Here is a 12,559-nt window from a genome sequence, read left to right on the forward strand (position 1 = left end):
TACGCCTTCGGAGTAGTCCATGATTTCGGGGCCCAATGGCGCCTCAGAAATTTCATGACGGCAGCTGGCACACCCGTAGCGCATGCAGCCCACATCAAAAAACTTCTAACAGCGATACAGGAACCCGACAGAGTGGCTGTTATCAAGTGTAAAGCTCACACGTATAGCCAAGACCCGGTATCACTTGGTAACAGCCGAGCAGACGAAGCTGCTAAATCAGCAGCCAGTAACCCCATACAAACAGACAGTACACAACTGATGGTATTTGATACTGTAAACACACAGAAATTATATGAAATGCAAAATTTGTGTTCACCACAAGAAAAGGCAGTTTGGAGGTCAAAAGGATATGGCCAGGAGTCCTCAGGACTCTGGACAGATGGACAGGGTAAGCCAGTGGCACCCAGAGCATACCTTCCAAGTCTAGCGGAAGCGGCACATGGGCTGACTCATCTAGGCAAAGAAGGAATGTGTAAGTTGGTAAGAGCTTATTGGTGCGCCCCAGGATTTTCTTCCCATACGGGTAAAAGAGTGATGACGTGTCTCACCTGCTTGAGGAAGAATATCGGAAAGGCAATACCGACAGAGCCATCCCATATCCCTCCGACAGATGGCCCTTTTCAGGTAATACAAATTGATTTCATACAATTGCCACCTTGTAGAAATTTAAAATATGTATTGGTTTGTATTGACGTGTTCTCAAATTGGGTTGAAGCATTTCCCGCGGCCACAAATACCGCTGTGTTTACTGCAAAGAAAATTGTGCAGGAATTTGTGTGCAGGTATGGTATCCCTAGAATCATTGAGAGTGATAGGGGTACCCATTTTACAGGTGAAGTTTTTCAAGCAATGTGTAAGTTGATGGGAATTAATAGTAAGCTGCACACTCCGTACCGCCCCCAGGCGAGTGCGAAAGTGGAAAGAGTAAACAGCACTATTAAAAACAAATTAAGCAAGGTAATGGCTGAAACAGGATTGTTGTGGCCTGAAGCTTTGCCAATCGTATTATACAGCATCAGACCTGCTCCCAGGTCCCCTCTTAATCTGTCTCCTTTTGAAATTCTGTTTGGTCGACAACCCCATGTTATGATTAACCCCCAGGATGATTTGAAGTGTAACAATGAAGTAACCGTAAAGTACTTGGTTAAGATGAGTAAGCAATTGAGGAATCAGAATGATAATCTAAAGTTGGTGATTCCTGATTTGCCAGACAATAATTGTCATGACATTGAACCTGGGGATTATGTAATGATACGGAATTTTCTACGCTCAGGTTGCCTTATTGACAGATGGGAAGGACCATATCAAGTCTTATTGACCAGCACAACAGCATTGAAGGTTGCAGAGAGAGAGACTTGGGTCCATTCGTCTCATTGTAAAAAGGTCGCTGACCCAGAGAGGTCCCGTGATAAAGAACAGACGGTAGAGGTTGTATCACTAGAGTGTCTGTTCCGGGAAGGTTGAGACGACACCTGAGCGCTGAGAATAATAAGACCGGAGGCGTTTGTCGAGCCAGATTTCTTTTTCCCTTTTGTTATTTTCTCCAGTTCCCATCTCCCTCCTATTCTCCTTCCCCCTTCTTATTTTTCTCCTTTTCCTCCTATAAGATGGACTTGCCCCAAGAGACTGTGATCCGGATTTTTCTGTTGACCATGATGTTGACCAGAGCAGTCTGTTTCGGTGAGAGTACCATGGAGGTCGAGAAAGGATCGGGAATGGGTTCTGATGACCAGGATGGAGGCGTAAATTTCCAAAAGCGACATAATCTCCGAGTAAAGGCGAGTATCAGAAAACGATCTGGTAGCATTGACAATAGAAGGAATTGTGAAGGATTGTTAGCTGAAGAGAACTGCATCTGTAGGCATTGTGACAATATAGTTGAGGATGGGTGCATCAAGAAATGCCAGTCCAGTTTTAATGTCCACATGGACCGGCATCCATTGAGTGACTATCACTCCTTAGTGGGTAAAGTGTTAAATCAGACAGACTGTTGGGTATGCTCTCAAGTACCTCAAGGTCATAGCAAATCAGGACTAGTACCATTCCCTTTAACTGTAGGAGAGCTACTTGAGTTAAGTGGTGGGAGGCCGGTGGACAAGAGGTTTAATATCTCTAGTCCTCCTAGTTTGAAGCTCCACCAGTATCATGTGGATAGGTCTTTAGTATGCTTTAACATTTCCAATCCCCGAAAGCTGGGAAATTGGGAAGTGTCATGGAGTAATCAAACCATGACATTTTCATATAGAGCCGATAGAATGCCCATAGACACAGAACTTATACGCCAGATAGCCAACAGTGGAAAATATTTCCGGTATAGGTATACTTTAGGAAGTAGGACCATGCGAGTTGGAGAAGTATCACCAGGATACTGTGCACATATCGTACAACCTGATACTTGTACTAGACAGATGGGAGAGTTAGGGTTAGGAGATTTCACATGGAAAATTTGTAACATGGTAATGTCATACTCCGTCCCATATGTTCTCCCCGATGATGCATATTTCATATGTGGGAGAAAGGCGTATAAGTGGCTTGCCCCAAACTCAGAGGGATTGTGTTACATTGGAAAAGTACTGCCTGAAGTAATGACTGTATCCCATAACAAAATGAAAGACATTCACCGCGGTGCCCAAGCTCCTTATACTCACACTCATTACGAGCACATCGTTAAACGGCACCTGATAGAGAGGACAGAGCACTCGGCCTCTGATCTGATCCATGAATCCACCGGGATTCAATTCCTACTCGCGTTAGATATCACTCGTACCGCCAGAGGAGTGATAAATTATAAATATATATCTGCGCTAGCGAACTTGTTAGACAATATCACCGAAATGTATGACGACACTTTCAGGTACACTGGGAAAGAGTTACAAGCCTACAAAACAGAGCTGGTTCAGCATAGGATGATTCTCAATTATCTCACAGCAGTGACAGGCGGGTATTGTGTTACCCTAGCAACTCAATATGGAATAAAGTGCTGCACGTACATTACAAACAGCACGGAGGACCCAGCCGAGGTCATAGACCAAAAGATGGATGACATTTTACAATTAAAGTGGGAGTTTCGAAGGAAACACAATCTCACACTTGCTGCTGTGGGTAATGAGCTGACCAGTTGGGTGTCATGGTTGAACCCACGAAATTGGTTCTCTGGTTTAGGAGGATGGACCCAAGGTATTATAATGGACGTAGGGAAATTTCTCTTGTGTATTCTGGGAGTCGTCATATTTGTTGGCCTGATATTTAGATGCGTTCGGACTTTAACGAAGTGTAAAGGTAGTACCAGAGTGATGAGTCTGAGGAGCGAAGACACTGTAATAACAACAACTAATTTGATGTATGACCCAACGATAGAGACAATGTTGTGATTAAAATGTGATTCCACGGTCCGTTTCTTTCACCCGTTTCTCCTTTGTTTTCCTCCAAGGTACAAAGACATCCGCTTGGAAGAAGAATTTGACAACCTCTTTTATACAGACCATTGATGAACTATGCTACAAGCCCCCAATATCCCTAGTGACTTTAACTTTTACGATAGCCCAATACTTTAGAGACTGTAACTTTATGGACAATGGAACAACTTTTGCTCGCTATTTATAGCAAAAGCACCGAGAGACATCAGACAACATGTACATCAAGACAAGACATCAGACAAGACCTCAATCGGCGACTGTTTATATAAACTCACATAGTTTACGACTGCATTTATAACGATTGTTTCTTATCCTCATCTCTACAACCTCCAGGTAATGACACACACAGTCGATAGGGAATATAGACACATATATCAGCATTCACATGTTCCCCCCCTTCATGTATCATCAACTAAATGTGCTCCCCATTTGTTGCAACCAAAAGCCGAAAAGAGTTCGGTAGAGTTTGACAGCCCATCCACAGATCCCTGACACGGGATAAGAAGGATTCAAATGTATACTTCGCAATACCTCGAAGCTTGATTTAAAACACGTACGGCACGGTGATACATGACCCCTCAAACATGGATTCATACACACATGCTTCTACTATCTCACTAGGTCATACCTTTTTCCCACCTTCTCCTCTCCTCCCTTTACCCAATCATAAAAAGTTATTTACATGATGACATATATTTTTCTTTTTTTTTTAACTGTTTTAGGAAGTGGCAGTTATTGATGACTGCCAAAGGGTGGACTGTCAAAGTCGAAAAATATCATGCTACACGCTGCCATATATTCACCCCATGCGCTTGCCCGCTGCACGTGCACATTCTCTCCCGTGCGTGCACATATTCGCAACTGCGTAATGAAGCTTCTACGGCCGTGCACATTGGCGCGTGATATGTGCATTTACGGTAGGGTTTGTGTGCGTCTAGCGGGCGACTCAAATGTTACATAGTAAATCCAAATAGTATGTTTTATAGGTAATGTTCCCCTTAATAATAACTGAAAGTTTGTTTATTGTAACTGGTCGCTGGACGGAGGAATTCCTCTTTGCATGATACGAAGGGTCAGACAGGGTTTGAGCAGTGGTGTTTGGTACCTAACTAAAGAACATTTTATTAGAAACAATCCGGTGCTGGTTAGGTAAGGATTAATCGCTCCTGCGTATAGTTATGTCTATTAGTAGTTTCTGGACATTTACTATATTTGCAGTTCATTATCCATGCGGCGGGAATCCTGAGATTCCCTCCCACCTGAGCAGTTCGATATAGTCACAGCCCACCTGTTCAAACTAACCTATGACCTTTTGTTATAATGCGAGGAAACATTCCTGTGTCCAATGAACAATGAGATTATAGGTCCCTTTGTAGTGTACTGTACGCAGTGTATATAAGAACAGCCAGCCTGGCCAGCTCAGTCTTCTCTGCACAACGGTTTTCATCATTGACTAACTAGGGAGCTGGTACCAGGACTGCGCAGCGATCGTTCCCAGTGTGTAAGTCTTTTTCTGTAACCAACTTGTTCTCTGTTTGTATTTGCCATACTATCTATCTCTCTCTCTCTGTTATTGTTAAACTGTTGTATATTGTATATGTGTAGTTATTATGTTTAGATATTGATGTTAGCCTGTAGTGTATGAACTGTTAACTGTTTTCCCCTTTTTACATAGCTAGATATTGTTAGTAAAGGTGTTGGAACCTTAGCAAGGTATTGTGTGTTTATTACATTGCTGAGAGTATTCAGAGCGTCTCAATCGCTCAAGAGGCTTTCATACAATAGAGGTTAATTAGCATTGCATTGTGCTCACATTACAAAACCAAGGTTTACAGTATAGGCTCAGCCTTTCATTGTATGGCATACAAGGTTTACTGAGTGTCATCCCGTGAGTGTCTGCGCCGCTCGTGTTCCCCTCGTGGTCACGAGCGTCCGCTACACTGGTAGCGTAGCATTACGGTAGTCGGCCGCCTATAGCGTGCTCGACACCAAGCGTTAAGCTGTGAGCGAGCGTGCCGCATGTGCGTCTCGACCACGGCTCAGCGTCTGCTACACTAAGTGCGTACCCTTACGGTACCCTATACGCCAATTGCGTACTGAGTCTCTTACCCACATATAGTGAATGTTATAAGATAAATATTTAGCTTTATCACTGGCTTGCTGGTAACCCCCTACTGTTGCTGGGACCCTGTTTGTCTCCTCTGGTATTTTTCCTTTTCTTTGTGGCCCGCGGCGAGGTCTGGCAACAGAAATTTTGGGGACTGGTACACATTTATTTTTGACCCCCCCCTTCATCCCTTCCAGGTAGGTATAGAGTTGACACACACTGTTGTGGAATGGAAGAAGCTGTAGGGACTCTGATTGAGTAAAATAAATTGTAGATGCTTTTTTAATACTCCTATCACCAGTTGACAATGAAATGCCCATTAAAATATTTACATTGTATGCCACACAGTGGCCCTGCCCCAGTTCACATTACATGGAGCAGCACACCTCCTAACCAAACCACAATATGGGGGTACATGTATGAAATGGAGCTTTGGGGGCGAAACGGTATCAGCATACGTTATATCCCCATGTATGATTGCTGCGGTGCTGGCACAGTGACAGGGGCTAGCACCAAAGCTTCAGCAGACAAGATGACAATACATCTTGTCGATGTCCATTCCTCAGTAATGAGGTGAAGCATGAAGCGTTATAGCGGCACGATGTGTGCCGCTATAATACATCTACCTATATGTGCCATACAGTGCCCCAGGGCACATTATGTGATCCACAGTGTCGCCAAATCACATAATATGCTGCACAATGCCCCCAATTCACATTATATGCCCCACTGTGTCCCAAGCTTCTGTCTTGTTTTTCTCTATATCTCTCTTCTATCTATCATTCTTTTTCTTCTGTTATTCAACTTTTTCTTTCCATGCATTATAGCTCCTCTTCGCGTAGTGGCTCCTCATCACTGATGGTAACAATATTTATCACACTGCAGCAACCTGACCCGGAACAGCTGCAGTTGGATGGGATCCAGGCAGACAGGGCTCAGAATTTTTTCTTCTGCAGGGCAGCTGGGGTCAGGCAAAGGGACCGTCCACTGTAGTAACTGCTGAGCCACCCCTAGGGCGCTGAGTGCAGTACAGCCCGGCGTGCGGCACAAAGATCACTGGTAGAAGCTGCTGAGCACGCGCAGCTCAGCTTCTCCAAGCTGAGACACTAGCTTTTGCTATGCAGTCACTGCAGCGCTCACTTAATGAAGCGCCCACAGTGCAGGTCAAATAGGCAGTTGTGTTGGGGCCCTTCAAAAGCATGGGGCCCTGTATATGTGTACCTGTAGAACCCCCCTGTCATCATGCCTGCCCGCGGCACAGCGAAGGGGGAGGAGAGGGAGACAGTGGTGCGCCCTCTAACCTCCTCAGCACCTGGAGCTTGCGCTCCACCAGAGCCACCCTCCCTATGCCCCTAATGTGACACAGGTTTCAAATCTACTTCAAAAAGACCTAGGGCCTGATACTGATTTGTACACAATGTAAATGTTCATGCAACTGAGGGATTATTGGTAGTCTGTGATGTTTGCTGTTTGATAATTTATTTATTACTAGGTGCTTCATTGCACCCTACGGGCGCTCTTCACACCGTCGCAAGGGGCTACGCCCCCTTAACCCATGCACACCTTTCTTGGGTTCAATATTTGCATTATACGGAGTATTACCTGCATTCTTAGTTTTGTTAGTGGTTAAATATTGAGTGTGTGTGTGAGAGAGAGAGAGAGAGAGAGAGAGAGAGAGAGAGAGAGAGAGAGAGAGAGAGAGAGAGAGAGAGAGAGTGTGTGTGTGTGTGTGTGTGTGTGTGTGTGTGTGTGTGTGTTGGGGCAGCGGGAGGCGGCGGAGGGGGGAAAAGTGTCGGGCAGCACATTGTGCAGTGCGGGAGAAGAGGAGGTGGGGGGGGGGGGAGGGAAGGGGGAAGGTGTTGGCCAGCGCTGTGTGAAGTGCGGGAGAGGGGGGGGGGGGGGGGAGGTGTCAGCCAGCGCTGTGTGCGGTGCTGGAGAAGATGAGGCGGCGGGGCGGGACAATGGGAGGGAAGGTGCCGGCCAGCGCTGTGTGCGGTGCGGGAGAAGATGCGGCAGGGGGGGAAGGTGCCAGCCACCGCTGTGTGCGGATCTGGAGAAGAGGAGGCGGGGGGGAACGGGAGGGAAGGTGCCGGCCAGCACTGTGTGTGGTGCGGGTGACCCCGTTCGTCGCCTCCTACTGTCCGGCGCTGGCCCTTGCTCCAAGTCCCTGGATAGTTTCCATCTCTCCTGTTACAGCTCCTCCACACCGCGGCCACTGTGATCAGAGCGCTGGCGCATGCGCATATCACCCAATCTCCCTCCTTATGGCATCTCTCAGCCCTGTGTGCGCATGTCGGAAGCCTGTATGTTATGCGCATGCGCAAGACAGAATGCAGAGATGAAAGTGGCTGCGGTGGTGATGAGGCACATCGGGAGATGTGGAAACTACGTGGACTGTCAGTGAAGAGATGCGCCGGCCAATCGGCCATCCTGGCACCTGCATGTCTGTCTGTGGCAGGTGCATATATAGGTGTGGATGAATTTGTGTCACTTGGCCTGGGGAGTGGGTGTGAATGAGCTGCGGCCAGCCACCTGCTGCCTGCAACTAACTACCTTCCGTATCCGCTTTGTTCCCCTCCCTGCAGATACTGTCAGTGTCTCTTGCTGCTGCTCCGGCTAGGCATGGTCACCTCCCTACTGTAGATTGGTGGTGTCACTGGATGCCTTGGTCCTCAGTCTGCTGCTGGCACTGGTGTATCTCCCTGCAGATGCTGTCTCTGCCCATTGTTGTGACTCCCCCCATTGTTAGCCACACAGTCACAGAGTGACAGATCTGGGAGAATATATAGGATATGTTTCTGTCTATTCACTTTTATTTTATATATACCCATTCTTCTGATGGTAGTGGAAGGGGTATTTTAGTGCACACCATAGCATAAAATAATGCATGGTATTTGTATACTCTGTATAAACACACTATCTCTCTTCCTGTGAGGTCATTGATAATGTTAGCGCCACTGTAACACCATCCAAAAGTGTATTAGGATGATGTGAGGGTGACACAGCATATGCAAAAGACTGTGTTGTCTTTTAGTTTGTTGGATGGTCATGGAAATGTTGTTGAATGACTGTAATATGTGATGTGGGGCATCACAGTGCACTGTACTGCGGATAACGGGGTCATTCTGACCCGTTCCCACACAGCGGTTCTTTGCAGCGGTGCGACCGTGTCGGGAATGCGCATGTGCTGCGTGCGCATTGCGCCCGCGTGACGTTGCGGGCAATGACGCTTACAGAGAAGAAAGCGGTCGCAGTAGCGACTGCAAAGAAGATGGACAGCAAGAGGGCGTTCCGGGGCGGCAACTTTCCGTTTGCTGCCGTTTTCGGGGAGTGGTAAGCAAAACGCAGGCGTGTCCAGGCAAACGGAAAGCGGAGGAGTGACGTCAAAGCCGGGCCCATCATCACTGGATCCATCGCACAGGGTAAATAGGTCTAGGGCAGTGATGGCTAACCTTGACCCTCCAGCTGTTGTTGAACTACACATCCCAGCATGCCCTGCTACAGTTTTGCTATTTAGCCATGCTAAAACTGATGCAGGGCATGCTGGGATGTGTAGTTCAACAACAGCTGGAGTGTCAAGGTTAGCCATCGCTGGTCTAGGGCTACTCATATGTGCAGTAGCAAACAATCTCTCAACTGCATGAATATTGGCACTGTGTGCGGATTGCGTGCACCTAGGCTCCATACACACTAGATGAGAACGTAAAAGATATCGCTCAGAAGGGCCATTCTGAGCAATATCTTTTACTATCTCGTCTAGTGTGTATACTCAATATTGTTAATGATGCTCGCTCCCGCGCAGGACCGGTTCTAGGGCTTTTGCGCCCCGGGCGGGAAATAGGGGCGTGGTTTCATACAGGGGGCGTGGTCAGTTACGCCCCCTTTACAGTAGTAGCGCCGCTGAAATGCTGTGCGGTGCGCGATGACGTCATCGCGCACCACACAGCAAAGGTCCTCTCCATGAAGGGAAACTAGACGCGCGTCTAGTTCTCTTCGTGGAGAGGACCTTTGCTGTGCGGTGCGCGATGACGTCATCGTGCACCACACAGTAAAGGTCCTCTCCACGAAGGGAAACTAGACGCGCGTCTAGTTCCCTTCACAGCGGGCAGTGGCAGCGGGGGGCACAGCAGCAGCAGATCTTGCCATGGTGCGGCGCCCTCCAGATGGTGCCGGCGCCCTCCAGAAGGCGGCGCCCCGGGCAAAAGTCCTGCTTGCCCGTGGCAAGATCCGCTACTGCTCCCGCGCATCGGTAATGACCTCCTCCCTCGTCTGAACAGTTTAGACGAAAGAGGATTTAGTTAACAAGAACCATGCTGCAGCCCCCGCTCCTCCCCGTCGCTCCCTCCCCGCCGGCATCGTCAAGTGTGTATGCACTTGCCGATGCTGGAACCCCGCCAGTTCCCCGACGAAGCCAATATCGCCAGGTACACACATCGGCTAGTGGGTACCTAGCTTTATATTGTGTAGGAGAAAATGTAAAATGTTACTTATGATTGCTGAATAAATGCTGCTTTCCTGTAGGTCTTGATCCTTTGTCATGGCATTTTGTATACAATGGAACGCTGATACTATCGGATACCAAGAGGGTCAATGTTGCTCATGAAAGAATATTTTGCATCTTTTATAATATGTCACATATGTCCAGGTTAATCTCTATAGCACGCCAGCCTGGTATCCTGTAATACTACTTAATAACTGCTGCATTAGAGCAAAGGTGATTGATGAGAGATTTGTATTGTAGCCCTCACAAATTTTGGCTGGTGAATTAAGGACACAATGAAAAGTAATGGTAAAGTCTGCAAATATTCCATATTATAGATTATAGAGAGGTGTAAGCGCATTTCTATGAACTTCTGTTGTGAACGGGCAATGAAGTACTGATTAAGCACTGAGTGTACTTTGCCATTGAATATATATATATTTATATATATATACACACATACACACACACACACACACACACACACACACACATATATTACCAGTCAAACGTTTGGACACACCTTCTCATTCAATGGGTTTTATTTATTTTAATTATTTTCTATACTGTAGATTAATATACTAAAGACATAAAAACTATGAAAGAACACATATGGAATTGTGTTGTTTACAAATAAGTGTTAAACAAATCAAAATCTGTTTTATATTTTAGATTCCTCAAAGTAGCCCCCTTTTTCTTTGATCACAGCTATGCACACTCTTGGCATACTCTCAATCAGCTTCATGAGGTAGTCTCCTGGAATGGTTTTCCAACAGTTTTGATGGCGTTCCCAGAGGTGCTGAGCACTTGTTGCCTGCTTTTCCTTCACTCTGCGGTCCAACTCATCCCAGACCATCTCAATTGGGTTTAGGTCGGGTGATTGTGGAGGCCAGGTCATCTGATGCAGCATTCCATTACTTTCCTTCTTGGTCAAGTAGCCTGGAGGTGTGTTTGGGGTCATTGTCTTGTTGAAAAACAAATGATGGTCCCAGTAAGAGCAAACCAGATGGGATGGCATGGCGCTGCAGAATGCTGTGGTAGCCATGCTGGTTAAGTGTGCCTTGAATTTTAAATAAATAACCAACAGTGACACCAGCAAAGCACCCCCACACCATCACACCTCCTCCTCCATGCTTCACAGGGGGAACCACACATGCAGAAACTATCCGCTTACCTTCTCTGCGTCTCACAAAGACATGGAGGTTGGAACCAAAAATATCAAATTTGGACTCATCAGACCAAAGTACAGATTTCCACTGGTATAATGTCCATTCCTTGTATTTCTTGGCCCAAACAATTCTTTTCTTCTTGTTGTTCATCCTCAGTAGGGGCTTCTTTGCAGCAATTCGACCATGAAGGCCTGATTCACGCAGTCTCCTCTGAACAGTTGATGTTGAGATTTGACTGCCACTTGAATTCTGTGTAGTATTTATGTGGGCTCTAATCTGAGGTGCTGTTAAGTAGCGGTTTCTGAGGCTGGTAACTCTAATGAACTTATCCTTTGCAGCAGAGGTTACTCTTGGTCTTCCTTTCCTGGGGCAGTCCTCATGAGAGCCAGTTTCATGTTAGCATTTGGTGGTTTTTGCAACTGCACTTGAGGATACTTTCAAGGTTCTTGAAATTCTCCATATCGACTGACCTTCATGTCTTAAAGTAACAATGGACTGTCGTTTCTCTTTGCTGAGTTGAGTGGTTCGTGCCATAATATGTCCACTGTGTACTAACCCTACCTCTGCACAACACAACTGATGGTCTCAAACACATTAAGAATGCAAGTAATTCCACAGATTGACTCTTGACAAGGCACAGCTGTTAATTCAAAACCATTCCAGGAGACTACCTCATGAAGCTGATTGAGAGAATGCCAAGAGTGTGCAAAGCTGTCATCAAAGCAAAAGGGGGCTACTTTGAGGAATCTAAAATATAAAACAGATTTTGATTTGTTTAACGCTTCTTTGTTTACAACATAATTCCATATGTGTTCTTTCATAGTTTTGATGTCTTTAGTATTAATCTACGATATAGAAAATAATTAAAATAAATAAAAACCATTGAATGAGAAGGTGTGTCCAAACTTTTGACTGGTACTGTGTGTGTGTGTGTGTGTGTGTGTGTGTGTGTGTGTGTGTGTGTGTGTGTGTGTGTGTGTATATATATATATATATATATATTATATATACTGTATAATGTTGTTTATGGCACTCACTGTTCTGTAGCAGCAGCCGGGTTGCCTTCCTCACAGTATAAATACAGTTGGTGGGTTCCCTGGGGTACCTTTTGCTCTGCACTCCTGGTCTTTTTCACCTCATTTTGTGAGGGCAGCATAGCACCTTGGTAAAAACACCCCAGTGGTGTTGAAACGTTGGTGACTTTCTACTATGCACCTTATTTGAAATCACTTGCTGTAAAGCCTTTTTCTTGTTGAAATACACATTTGCCTATTTGTGAAGTCCGAGGAGAGCCACCTGGTTCTTTGTATGTAAAAGGAGTGCCGAGAGAAAGGTACCCCAGGGAACCCACCAACTGTGTATGTGTATATGTATATGTGTGTGTGTG

The 12,559-nt window shown here is 46.0% G+C and overlaps 1 protein-coding gene across 3 annotated transcripts in view; it reads right to left on the reverse strand.

Annotated features, from left to right (window-relative positions):
* The window catches only part of WNT10A (Wnt family member 10A), a 345,036-nt gene that overhangs the window by 59,893 nt on the left and 272,584 nt on the right, over positions 1-12,559 (reverse strand). The gene's annotated exons all lie outside the window — the stretch shown is intronic.

The sequence above is a fragment of the Pseudophryne corroboree genome, chromosome 7, assembly GCF_028390025.1.
Source record: "Pseudophryne corroboree isolate aPseCor3 chromosome 7, aPseCor3.hap2, whole genome shotgun sequence".
NCBI classification, from domain to species: domain Eukaryota; kingdom Metazoa; phylum Chordata; class Amphibia; order Anura; family Myobatrachidae; genus Pseudophryne; species Pseudophryne corroboree.